This window comes from Ursus maritimus, unplaced genomic scaffold, assembly GCF_017311325.1.
Source record: "Ursus maritimus isolate PB19 unplaced genomic scaffold, ASM1731132v1 scaffold_27, whole genome shotgun sequence".
Classification (NCBI taxonomy): domain Eukaryota; kingdom Metazoa; phylum Chordata; class Mammalia; order Carnivora; family Ursidae; genus Ursus; species Ursus maritimus.
Window position 1 is genome coordinate 28,363,787 of NW_024425230.1, and position 14,556 is coordinate 28,378,342.

Here is a 14,556-nt window from a genome sequence, read left to right on the forward strand (position 1 = left end):
GCAGTAAGGCAGTTGGTGAGACTAGAAAGGTGTTGACAAAGGAGAAATACATCCTAGGATCTTGATGGAAGCGCCAGATTTTTTATTTGGTCAAGGGTGTAGTATATTGTCAACTTGGTGTCCTTATAAAGGTAAACTGAATTTAGAGGTTGAAAGTATCAGAAGGTCAGGGGGTTTGATAGCAATCAACAATGAAGTTAATGGAGAAGGTTGGAGAACAGAGACTAGACAAAGACAAAATAATTTGATTCTAAAACTCTCCTGAGAGGTGCCTGGGTGGCTCAGTGGTTGGGCGTCTGCCTTTAGCTCAGGTCATGATCCCAGGGTCCTGGGATCAAGCCCCGCATCGGGCTCCCTGCTCAGTGAGGAGCCTGCTTCTTCTCCCTTTCCCTCTGCCTGCTGTTCCCCTTGCTTGTGCTCTCGCTCTCTCTCTCTCCACCCCCCTGTCAAATAAATAAATAAAATCTTTAAATAAATAAAACTATCCTGGGGCGCCTGGGTGAATCAGTCGTTAAGCGGCTGCCTTCAGCTCAGGGTGTGATCCCGGCGTTCTGGGATCGAGCCCCACATCAGGCTCCTACGCTGGGAGCCTGCTTCTTCCTCTCCCACTCCCCCTGCTTGTGTTCCCTCTCTTGCTGACTCACTCTCTCTTTGTCAAATAAATAAATCTTTAAATAAATAAATAAATAAATAAATAAATAAATAAATAAATAAAACTATCCTGAGATGATGAAAATAGAAAATCTTAAATGAGAAGGAACCCAAGGGCAGTGACTTGGAGAGCCCAGTGCAAATAAAGGTATTCATTTGAAGAAATATGTGAGTACCTTTTATGTGCCCGCTATTATCCTTATTTGAATTAACGTCTTAGGATAAAGTCTTATGAGTGGGATTATTGGTTCTAAGGGTATCAGCATTTTATAGTTCTCGATAGAATACTGTATTATTTCTCTGAAAGGTTGAACTAACTTTTGATGCACCAGCAATGTATGAGTGTGTTGTTCTCCCCATAATTTCACCAGCAAGTTTTTGGCTAATTGAATAGATACAAAATTATTCTTCTTTTTGGCTGTTGCTTTTAATATACCATTTTCTATACCTTGGAATTGGCATCTATTGGAGCATGAAAGAATTCAAAGCCTTTATATTTGCTCTGCCATCTAGAATGGATTTTTTAAAAGGTATGGATTTTTAGAACCCTAGAAATAAACCAGCCTCTAATTTGAATCAGCTTAAAAACTATTCAGTGGGGCTCTCCTTATTTTCTAAATGATATTCACATTCAAACCACAGTTAGCCGTAATTCCAAATACTATTTGACTAATTTAATTCTAATAATTTAGTGTTGTAGGTATTAACTAACTTCATTTTACATATGAAAAAATTGAGACTTCGAGAGCTTAGGTCACTTTCCCAAAATCACTTAGCCAGTAAGTGATAGAGACAAGATTTGAATGCCTCTTAAGCAAGTTACCATTCTCACACTCCACGATCCCCTAAAATTTTCTAGGGGCTAACAGAAACTGGAAGAAAAATCTGAGATGGAACTTGGATAGTCAGGCACTTACCTGTGCACATAATGAAGCAGTTAGCAGAGAAGTCTTTTATTTGCTTCATTTTTTCTTGGGGAGGCTATAGTGCAAAGACAAAGAGAGGAGGGTCTCTCTTTAAGCCCACATTTTCAGGGCCCTTTCTGTTTCTCCCTGATGAGAAACTGTCCCAAAATCTACAATAGGAGAAAGAGGAAGGCAGTGGTAGAAAAGCAACTGCCTTTGAGTATATACATTGAGATTCATCTGATGGTAGAAGGAGCAGACAAATGACCCTAAGAGAGTCCTGCAAAGTAGCTTTTAAAATAATAACTTCAAATCTAAACTGGTGATGAGGTTAATAAGATATTCAAATTTTAAAAAAAGATTCAAATCATGGTAGGCATTAGCAAATGAGAGACCCTTTCACTTTTATTCAAGTATAGTATACTCACTAAATATATTTAAGATCAGGAATATTAAACAAGAGATATCATGTTCCTATACTGGCTTTTAGTCAGATAAAATATAATCCCAATATAGAGGTAAGGCAGGTAAGGCCCAAAATTATGCACCAAGCAGGTGACATAGTGGGTGCTAGAACATAGGCCTTCTGCTTCCCAGTACGTTTTACTAAATTGACTAAACTAAGAGAAAACAGTAACGTGTGGTTATTTTGTAAGTTATATGTATAAATTTTTATAATTTAATATGCTATCCTCAAGAGAGATAATTTCTCTGCGTATCTTCAAACAACAATAATAGAGATGCACACACCGGATTACTAAATGTTGTTAGAATGTTAGGTTAAAATAAGTGATATTGAAGATTAAGTTAAACCCTGGTGTATCAGATAATCTTATCTGTAAATTACACCTAAATAATATTTCTCTGTATGCAGTGTTGCATTGATGAGGGTGGGAAACATGTCTTTTGAAAACTTATCATAGAAACATTATTCATCAAAGATTATGTTGTACATGTGTGTTTATTTATATTGAAGCATTTGAATTTTCAGCACAGCCCAGTCCTTTTTCCATCCCTAGTCCTTTAAGTGAAATTGATACCCCTCCTTCACGAGAATTAGTATCCAGGTACTCCACTTTTTTCTTTCCTAGCCTCAGAATGTATATCTTTCTTCTCTTTCCCATCTCCACATTTCTGTCATTCCTGTTCTCCATAGCTTTAATTCCTATTCTCTTGACACAAACCTTTCATTTTCGTTGCTGATGGTATCATAATTACTACAACTCTTTGGGGTAACAGTGTAACGGTATAGCTGTTATATCAGCAATAATGAAGTGTTCATAGTCATGAGCCAGTAATCGACTGATAGGATTTTATTCTGAAAAAATACTTCAAATGAGGAAAGGAGTTAAAGACACAAAATGTTAATAGTACTGATATCTATACTGTCTAAAAAAATGGAAACCTTCTGAATATCCAAAAGTAAAGTAGTGGTTAAGCAAATGATTGCCTCCCCATTCAGTAGGCTATTAGACATTTTTCACAAGAGGTTCTTTTAAAATACATAGAAAGATGTTTTAAGAATGTTTTTTCAAAAAGAAAAAGGAAAAAATAAAAAGAAGAGGAAAACTGATGTGATCAGTGTATATTTCTGAAGCATTTTTATTTCCTGTATAATAATAACTGACATTTATTGAGCATTTAACTGGTATCAGACATGATACAAAAGCAATATTAGAGAAGTAGTATTGAGTAGTTAGTAAGGAAAGTGCTCTAGAGTCAAATCCTTGCTCCATCAGTTACTACTATGTGACCTTGGAAAGGAAATGGGAGATGATAATCATATCTCCATTAAATCCACATAAGGTGCCTGTCACATAGTAAGCCCTCATTAAGTGTTTTTGTTACTAGACATTTTACAAATGTATTTCATTTAATCTTCACATCTCATAACTGTATAAGATAGTATTCATTTTACATAAAAGAAAATTGAAACTCAGAATGTTTAAGTATCTAGGTTAAGTAATTTGCCAAAGTCACACAGCTAGTAACCAGTAGAGTTTTGATTGAGAACCCTGCTATGACTTCCACTTCTGGCTCTGAAGGACTAGGTTACTACAGACTGATGCTTTTGCTGAGAACAACATGAAAAGGCAAATATCATACCAAAAAAAGGAAAGAAAAGAATAGTAATATCAGAGACTACTGAGGTAGCCAGAACTTAAGAAACCAAAATTATGGAGTCCAGGCAACTTCAAAGATGTGGACTTATGTTCTGTGCTTCTCTTTTCCCCTCTAGGAATTTGGTTAATTCTTGGTACAAAAGAAGAGATTATGAAACTTAGCAGAGGACTTCTGCTAGAAGCAGAGGAGCCAGTTTAGGGCTGGTACACAAAAATTGGGAGTTTAGAGATCCCCAGGTGGCCAGGACTGAGGAGCCAAAAATCCTAGGAGAAAAGGTTAGGCACCAAGAAATTATTTTTTTTAATTTATTTTTCTCTTAGGATATTTGTTACCCAGAGTCAAAGGTTAAGAAGCTAAGCAGAAAACTCCTGAAAATCAGAGTGAAATTTTTGTCCGTCTCATGATGTTGAGAAGCAAAAGTTAAAATTCAGGTTCCTCCAGGGAGGAAAGGACCTATAAGTAGCCCAGACTCTCAAGTAGGATTCCGTTTTAAAGGACTATACCCTTTAAGTGGAGGCAAACTAGAGGTAGAGAGAGAGCCTTATGAAAATTGCCACCTAACCTCAAATCAGCTCAGTTTCTGATAAAAATAAGGTGATCTATCCTGTTGCTGCATTCCAGAGGAGAGGGTGATTTCTCTCTGAAGGCAGTAATGTCTTCCAAAGCTTCTACAATTTTCCATCTACCTTGTTAGCAAAAATTACCAGGCAAATGAAAATAATAGGATTAAGAGAAAATGCGGACAGTGGGAACAGATGAAGTGATACAGATATTGGAGTTATCAAACACAGACAGTGACTAATACGTTTAAAAGAAATAGATGCTAAAATGGAAAATGTTACTAGAGAAGTGGGATTTAAAAATCATTTGGATGTTCTAGAAACCAAAAAATACAATGATTGAAACTAAGAACCTTTAATAGGATTTAACAAAACAGAAGAGGTGAATTGGAAGATGGAGCCTTAGAAAATGTCAGACTGAAGCATGGAGAAGAAGTATGAAAATATAATAAAAAGTATAAGAGAATGTGAAAGGCTGAATAATGGCCCCTGAAAGATGTCCATATCCTAATCCCCAGAACCTGTGCATATGTTACCCTACATAAGAAAAAAAGAACTTTGCAGATATGACTAAATTAGGAATCTTGAGGTAAGATTATCCTGGATTATCCAGATGTGTCCTGTGTAATCAGAAGGATCTTAAGTGGGAGGCAAAAAGATCAGATATAGATAGAAGATACACCGAAATAGGTCAGAGAGAAGAGAAGATGCTGCATTCGTGGCTTTGAAGGTGGTGGAAGGGGCCATAAACCAGAAGGCAGCACCTAGAAGCTGGAAAAGGCAAGGAAATGGATTCTCCCCTGGAGCCTCCAGACAAATCCAGCCCTTTGGAACCGTTTTAGACTTCTAATATCCAGACCATAAGGAAATAAATTTGTATAACTCTAAGCCAGTAGTTTTATGGTAATTTGTTATCGCAGCAATATGAAAATATTCAAAAATATAGGGGAAGTGATGAAAAAGTCTAATACACTTGTAATTGGAGTCCTGGAAAAGGAGAGAGAAAATTAGGAAAAGCAGTGTTTGAAAAGGTAATGTGTTGTGACTAATTGTTAAATTAACCTTTGGTAAGTAGAGCTCTGGAGTGTCAAGTGGTGAAGCACAGTTTAACAAAAGATCATAAGGGAATTGAAATAGAAAAATTTATTTCTCACAGGTCCTAGAGAAAGTACACGGTACACCTTAAGGGACCACACAGGAAGATCAAGGTAGGGTACAGATAGAGAGAGCCACAGGACCGGGGCATATGCCTTTATGAGGTTCCATGGGCGAAGTGCTTTAGAGTTCCCAGGCTAAGGCTTGACTGATCAATTGAAACCAAAAGAACAGAATTTAATAAGCTCCAAGGGGATCTTAACCGAGGGGACGCACAAGGGGAAGGCCCTGGGAGCTAGGGGAGACTGTTATCACAACAGCTATTGGGTAAATCGTATCAGGAACTTAAATTCATGTGTGACTCTGCAGGTTGTTGGCTAAGGCACGTGCTTTCCTGAGGGGCGAATGTCAGTTTAAGTTCCCTCCACCCCCAGGCTGCTTGGCCCAATAAAATGGACACCAATACAGCAATACCGTGGAGTACCTTAGCTAAACTTTTGACATAATGACTGAGAATTTTCCTGAACTGATGAAAGACATGAAGCCATGGATTCAAGCAGAATAAATGCAAGGAGGAAAATAAGAAGAAATGCAAGGAGTACCAAACTTAGGCACTTTATAGTAAAACTGCTGAAAGTAGCCAGAGAATTAAAGTCCTTTCATATTCAAAGGAACAATGATAAGACACATCTGACTTCTCAACAGAAATAGTGGAGGTCAAAAAAACAATAGAATGCAATCTTTAAAGTGCTTAAAGAAATTAACTGTCAATCTAAAAATCTATTCCCAATGAAAATGTTGTTCTGAAGTACATGAGACATAAAGAGATTACCAGAAAAATAACTAAAACAACTTACTGCATGCATTCCGTCACAAAAAAACAAAAACAAACAAAAAACCCTAAAGGTAATTTTTCAAACAGAAAAAAATGATCCTAGATGGAACTTGAAAGTTCAAGAACGAAACAAAGAGCAACAGAAAGGATAAATACGTGGATACAGCTACATTAACATTGACTATATAAAAACAGTAATGTCTTTCGGGGTTTTAAATATATATAAAATTAAAATGTGTGATCATTGTAACACAAAAGGTAGGATCAGTGTAAATGGAAAGTACAAGGTCCTAGCATTGTCCGGAAGGAGTAGAATTCCTAATGTTTTATTAGACTAAAATAAGCCAATGATGTATGTTGTAATCTCCTGTATAACCAGTAAAAGAACAGTAAGTGAGTGTATAGCTAGGAGAAAAACAGAATGAAAAATTACTAGATTAATCCAAAAGAAGGAAAGAGAAGGACATATAACATGAGACAGAAACAATAACATAATAGGTAGAAACCAAATTTTATTTAAAAACCAATTAAAACAGTAAATGTCAGATTGATTTGTTTTTAATACAACTACATACTGCTTATGAAAGACTCACCATAAATGTAAAGACCCAGAAAGATTGGAAATAAAAGAATGGAAAATATCATACAAACACTAAACAAAACAAACTATATATATATATATATATATATATTAATAACAATGCACAATAGACTTGAATACAAGAAGAATAACTAGAAATAAGAAAATATTTCATAATTATAAAAGGGTTGTTCTTTTTTTTTTATTTTATTTTATTTAAGTAATCTACACCCAAGATGGGGCTCAAACCCACAACCCCAAGATCAGGAGTCCCATGTTCCAGCAACTGAGCCAACCGGACACCCCAAAAGGGTCATTCTATCAGGAAAACGTAAGAACTGTAAGTTTGTATGTATCTAGTAATACAGCTTAAAAAATGTTTTTTCAAGTTCACACAGATCTTTTACCAAAATAGATCACATGATGGGCCATAGAGAAAGTCTCAACAAATCTAATCCAGAATGTGCTATCCAGCCACAATAGAATTAAGGAATGGATTATAAAAGAGTAGGTAGCAAACTCCCCCCAAAATACATTTCCAAATAACCCATTGGATCAAAGAGAAAGCACTATGAAATTAGAACACATTTGCAACAGAATGATAATGAAAATACAGTATATCAAAATATATGTGAATCCGCTAAAGCTATGATGGAAATGTATATGATGGGAAATGTATAGCTATAAATGGGTATATTAGAAAAGTCAAAAATCAGTGATCTCAATATCCATCTCAAGAAATTAGGAGAAGAACAGCAAATTAAAACTAAAGTAAGTAGTAAAAGGAAATTATAAAAAGTAGGAATTAATGAAATAGAAAACAAATGTGCAATAGGAAATAACAAGAAAACCAAAAGTTAGTTCTTTGAAGAAATCAGTAAAATGCATAGACCTCTAGCAATACTGATCAAGGGGGAAAAAAGGCACCTGGGTGGCTCAGTCGATTAAGCATCTGCCATTGGCTCAGGTCATGATCTCAGGGTCCTGGGATTTAGCCCTGCATCTGGCTCCCTGCTCAGCTGGGAGCCTGCTTTTCCCTCTGCCTCTGCCTCTGCCGCTCCTCCTGTGCTCTCTCGCTTGTGCTCTCTCTCTCAAATAAATAAATTCTTTAAAAAAAAAAAAAAGAATACAATATTAGGAATGAAAAGAAGACATTTCTCTACAGATTCTACAGATGTTAAAATGGTAAGATATTATGAACAACTTTATGCAAGCAAATTTTAAATTTCAGGTGAAATGGTAAACATACTTTACCAAAATTGGCACATGGAGAAATGGGATATCTGAATATTGCTTTTACCTGTTAAAGGCATTAACTCCATTATTTAAATTTTATTTACAAAGAAAGTCATACCTAGATGACTTCACTGGTGAATTCTTTTTTTTTTAAGATTTTATTTATTAGAGAGAGAGAGAAAGCACGAACAGGGGGAGAGGCAGAGGGAGAGGAAGAAAAGGACTCCCTGCAGAGTAGAGAGCCTGACACTGGGCTCCATCCCAAGACGCTGGGATCATGACCTGAGCCAAAGGCAGACGCTTAACCCACCAGAGCCACCCAGGCGCCCCACTGGTGAATTCTTATAAATGTTTAGAGAAGTAACCCCAATCTTAGTTAAAATCTTTCATAGAATTTGACTCGTTTTCTGAAATCAGCAAAGCCTTGATGCCAAAACCCGACTATCACATTTTGAGAGAAAATATTTACAGGCCAGTCTCTTTCATAAACCTAAATATATTACTTGGGAATGTAAAAAATCTACAAATTATTAGAATTAGTAAATGAAGTTAGCAAGACTACTTGATGCAAGATCAAAATACAAAATTAATTTGTATACAAGCAACAAGTTAGAAAATGAAATTTACAAAAACAATACCATTTACAATAGAATCCAAAAAAAAAAAAAATCAAACAAGTCTTGTAAGACCTTTTGACAGAAAACTTTGACAGAAATTAAAAGCTAATAATCTATAATCAGATTGGGAAACTCAGTTCTGTGAAGATTGACTCCTTCCTAAATTGGTCTATAGATTAAATAGAATCCTAATAAAATGCCAGATGGCTTATATATAGGGTAGAAAAAGGGAGTGATGAATTGGTTTTAAAATCCACACAGACATGAAAAGGACTAAGAATAGTCAAGACAATCTTAAGAACAAAGCTGAAAGACTTTCATTACCAGATAACAGGGTTTGCTATAAAACCACAGTAATTAGACTGTGTCATAATTCACACGAGGATAGACAAATGGATCTGTGGAACAGAATAAAGAGTCCAGAAACAGCCTAACATGTATGTGATTACTTGATTTTATGACAGCGAAGGCACTGCAGCACAGTAGGGAAAGAAGAGTTTTCAATAAATAGTGGTGGGTTGTGTGAGGAGGGGAAAGAATGAATCTTGATTCCTACCTCACAAGAATCAATTCCAGTTGGTTCATAGGTCTAAATGTTAAAGATGAGACTTTAGGGACAAACTGAAAATACCTTAACAATCTTGGAATAGGTGAGGGTCCAAAAAGGAAGGAGAAGATTGCTAAATTGAACCTTATTAAAATTAAGAACTTATATTAATCAGAAGACATAACTATTATAAGAGAACAAACAAGTCAGAGAGTGAGAGAATATAATTGTAATCCATGTATCTAATAAAGGACTTGTCAAACTCCTAAAAATCAGTAAGAGAAAAAAGAAAACCAAATTTCCAAAAGGACAAAATACTTGAATGGGTGCTCCACAAAAGATACTATCCAAAAACCAACATGCATCCAATAATTGTTAATCATTGAATAAATTCAAATCAAAACCACAATGAGATACCACTACATACCCTAAGAAATGGCTAAAATTTTAAAAGACTGACAGTATCAAGTACCTTGATGTGGAACAACTGAAACTTAATATGCTATTGGTAGATGTGTATTTAAATCGTTGAGACTATTTTGGAAATCAGTTTGTATGTTCTAAAAGTGAACATGCATATATCCTCTGACCTAGCTATTCTGGGGTGTACAGCCAGCAGAAATCTATACATATATTCACCAAAAGACAAGAATGAACCAGAGTATTCATAGTAGCATTATAAATAGCCTTAACATCCATCAAAGTAGAAAGGGTGAATAAATTCTTCTTGTAACAACATGGGATGATCATCAAGCATAATACTGAGCAAAAGAAGCCAGACACAAATAAGTATATAGTGTATGGATGAAGTTTGAAAACAAGCAAAACAAATTTACAGTTTAGAAGTCACACTAGTTACTTTTATGGTGATAGTGAATGGGAGGGGTTACATTGTAGGTGAAAGTCATACTTTTCACAAGCTATGCACTTATAATTTGTATAATTTTTTCTAACTTAGTTTACTTAACCTCCTCCAAATGACTTTGAAGGCTATGTTATTTTTCTAGACATCCCACCCCCATACAAACCATGTAGATGATATGCTTATCTACGACTACCAGTCCATCAGAAGGGTCTTGCCAGATCGCTTATAACTTCCATGTTGCAAAAAAACAGACATCTTTTCTCATTTTATTTAATCTCTCAGCGACGTTTGGGTTTATCTTTTTTTCTTCACACCTTTGCAAACTTCTCTGTTGATCTTCTAATTGTTGAATTCCTCAGGACTCAATCCTCTTTCCTTACTCTAGCATCTCTCCCCAGGATATCTCTTACATTCTTGACTTAAAATACCAACCACCATATGTGCTGAAAATTCCTAAATTCCTATCACCAACCCAGACTTCTGAGCTCTAGGGTCTGGTGTTCAGCTTCCAACTTGATATTTATCTCAAAGGCATCTTACAATGATCATATTCAATCTTACTTAAGCTCTTGGCTCTTTCCCTATTTCTACATCTTCAATCTTCTTGATCTCTATAAATCATATCTCCATAAATATTTACTAACTTCCTAATTAGACATCTTGAATCATTTTTAAGACCTCTCATTACCGGAGCACTTGGGTGGCTCAGTCAGTTAAACGTCTGCCTTTGGCTTAGGTCATGATCCTGAGGTCCTGGCATCCAGCCCCACATCCGGCTACCTGCTCAGCAGGGAACCTGCTTCTCCCTCTCCTCCCTACTCGTGCTCTCTCTCACTATCTCTGTCTCTCTCAAATAAATAAATATTTTTTTAAAAAGACCTCTCATTACCATGCACATACATGAGCACACACACACACCCATCCAGACCACTACTAGATTCTATCGATTCTGCTTCCTAAACAGATCTTGAATTTACCCTCTATGCTATATCCTCCACTCCCAGTATACTATTTCAAACCACCATCTTGCTGTGGAGGACTATTGCAGTAGCTTCCCAACTGGTCCTTCTAGATCCATTCTTACTACCTCTCAGTCCATTCTTCACACAGAAGTTAGAATGATCCTTTCAAAAGCGTAAATATATCATGCCTTTCCTTAAAATTCTTCAAAGGTTTGCTCCTACACTTTGGAGAAAAACCCAAACCTTTAACATAGCCCCACATCTCTGCAGGATTTAGTTCTTGCTTATCTTTCTTTACTGCTCTCCTTTCCTGGTCATTTTCTACAGCCCACTCTAGACTTCTCCCACTTCCTCCAAAGCACCAAGTTCCTTGTCACCTCTATATTCAGCATGGAAGGTACCTATTTAACATTCAGCGCACTTCTGTAGAAAGGTGCCCTGTCTAAATGACAGCTCCCACTGTTATTCTATAGTGTTCTGTTTTCCTTCATAGAATTTTTTGATTTTAAATTTTGTTTATTGGTATATTTGCTTGATGTCTTTCACTTCAAACCGTAACTTTCATGACAACAGAGACTGTTTTGCTCCCTGTTGTAGTTCTGGTATCTTAACTAAATGCCTATGTTATATGTTTAGTAAATATATGGTAAATGAGAAAAGATAGCATGCCACCTTAGGTAAATTATAAGTCAGGAACTATTTCATTTGTGTGCCTGTACCCTGGGAGCATGAAAGGGTTTCCTCTGGGTTAGTCCTTTATTTCTTCAGAATTGCTCTCTGAGAAAGGCATCACGTAATCATTGTAATGCCTGGAGACCATTTTTGATAAGTCAGTCTTCTCAGTGATGTATAGTTTATGTGCTAAGCTGAACTGTCAGTTGTGGGCAAATTTTATTTAAGCCCCCAAAGAGGAATACACCTGCCCACATTTCTTAGATTAGAGCTCTTAAAAACTAGAGGCAGAGTGTTGTCACTGGCAGTCTCAGCTAAGTAATTTGTCTTCGTTTCTAGAACTTCATTTTTTTTCTTATAATTCTTACAGCACTACAAAGGAAAGGTGGTCTAATTGCATTTGCTTGCTACTAGAATTGACAGGATTGTTCATGTAAAGATTATTAGCTCTTTTGGTCATACAAGTATGTTGAAATGCCACCACAGTAAGTATATGACATGCTTTTTAATCACAGCAAGGCAAAAATGACCACATTTCATAATACTACTATCTTCATATGTTTCATAAACTATACAGAGCTATTATGATTTGATGTTACAAAATATTCTACATTTTCTTAGGAGCTTATGTTTGCTTTCTTCATCTTAGACTTAGTTTTTAATTAAAATTTTAATTGTTTTTAAGCTAATTTCAGTAAAATTAGGTGTTTCATTGTATGTTTGGTAAAAAATGATAAGTCCAGAAATTTGAAGCAGTTTTCAGGCCACTAGCATGAAAAAAACCATTTAAAAATGCCTGTTTACTACCCAATTTTAGACCAGATAAATTTTGTTTCAAGAGGAAGAGTTTTAGGGATTTAGCATATTTCTTAATGTATAGTAAATGAGGTATTCTTTATTTCTAAGGTCTAGATACCATACTTAGAATTCTCCCATAAATTGAAAAAAAACATGCCAGATGTTTACTGTGCATATAAGCAGATTCAGGGCCATGGTAGGGAAGGGGTGCAGAACAAGAATGAAGATTTTGAATGCTTTTGAAAAGCCAGGTTTCTGACATTATCACTATCAACATCATCATTATTCTACCTTTAGCAAAATTGTTAATTCTCTCTTGGTGAAATAATTTTTAGAGCTTCATCTATTTATTGATATTTGCAGATTTACCAGACATTCGTAGCTATTTTCATATCAATGAAATTAGGGCTCATAGGAGTTTTAAAATGTCTGCTCTCGGGTATGACTAAATAAGTTTCTGAATTTCACAATCCTCTGGTTGCTGCTGCCGGCTTTTTCTTCAGATTTTTAAAATGTAGATCACTGGCTCTAGAGCTAGTGAAATAATATATTAGAGAAATATTGACTTTCTTTCTATAGTACTGTAACAACATACAAATATGGTAAACTATGATTATAGAGGGGGTGGGGATATTTAAGTACAGGGGTCTCTGCCATATGTAAGAACAGTCTTTTCAAGCTAATTGCCAATTTAGGGAGTGTATTAAATAAACATGATGGTTTTTATGTTTATTTCAAAAAAGGGGAAAGAGCAGCTTTATTTTGCCAGAAAGACAATGTCAGCTGCTAGGCATTTATTTCCTAGCAAAACAAACTACTTGCAAAATTCTAATTGGCAGATTTCTTCTCCCTGGCGTCTAATTAAAATCTTTCTCTAGCAATACATGATACTGAGGATAGTGTACAGATTCATTTATTGTACCAAGAAAAACTTGGGCCAAGTATGTCTTTCTAGCTTTCAGCGATTACTAATTATGTATCTTCTCTGATTTGTTTAGTACTATCATTGGTAAGGAGCAGAGTAGATGTATTGTTTACAATCTTTCCCTTTTATGCCTATGTCATTGTTTCTAGAGTTGTATTCATTTCTGCAGCGAGTTTAATGTTTTTTTAGATAAGTGAAACCTTATCATACTAGAAATTACAACTCAATTTTTGTGTGTAGCTTAATGTCTGTCATACAATAAAATAATACTGGTGCGTAGGATTGGAATTGATCTCTCTTTGCATCCTACCTTAGAGTGCTACCCTACAAATGAATATTGCTGCTCCAAGGGGGCTGGGTGGAAGACCAAGGATGAATTGGTGTAATTGCATCCTCGTTATTAAAAAGTAGAAAATGCTTAGCCAGTGGTACAGCAACCATTTTTATATCAAGGACACTGTCCTGTTAGTTAGCAGTTGATCATCATCTGATAGGAGCCTTGAGTTCAAAGATTTGAAATTCAAAGTGCTGTTTTTCAAATAGATTAAGTGGATTTAAGTTCAGCGGTGCATCATTTTATGAGTATAGTATGATTGTGAGAACTTTTTTCCTCCTAAGCACTTACATTGTTCTTTTTTTTTTTTTTTTTTTTCTTGTAACTGTGCCCTCTTAGAAGGTAGGAAAAGCATGTGTAACCTGGTGTGTTCAACTCTTAGCTGGGCTTCACGTTCATTGTTTCAGTACTTAGTAAATACGCATAATAAAGCATAAATTGTAGCTATAGATCTGAACTTACTTTGCTATGACCTGTAATAGTCTGCTGTATACTCTGCTCTTTGTCTTTCAAGCAAATCACATCATCCAAAACTTATAACCTACTTTACTACAATAGTGCTGACATGTTTTGGGAGCCTGGAAGGCAGATTGAAATGAAACTGGCATCATGGGATCTCAGTTGGTTTAACAGCTTCTCCTACCTTACTTGGTAATGCATGTATAATAATATTGAATGGCATTTGCCCTCAAGAGATTTTGGAGTTGATAGCAACAGAAATGTATTGCCGGAAAGAACATAAATACTGTAATTAAAAGGGTTATGGGAGAGACTAGAAATCACTCTATCTGAATAATTTGTTAATCTGAAGAGCTAAACCATGTGTTTAAATATGACACTGTGAAAAATA

General features: G+C 35.7%; 1 protein-coding gene across 8 annotated transcripts in view; it reads left to right on the forward strand.

Moving 5' to 3' along the window:
* The window catches only part of HMG20A (high mobility group 20A), a 75,893-nt gene that overhangs the window by 5,793 nt on the left and 55,544 nt on the right, over positions 1-14,556 (forward strand). For 4 of the 8 annotated variants that reach the window (XM_008708437.2, XM_008708438.2, XM_008708439.2 and 1 more), the window contains exon 2: positions 6,972-7,090. The exons of the other annotated variants lie outside the window; for them this stretch is intronic. The gene's annotated coding sequence lies outside the window, so the exon portion shown is untranslated. The remainder of the gene's footprint in view (positions 1-6,971; positions 7,091-14,556) is intronic. 8 annotated transcript variants of the gene reach the window in all.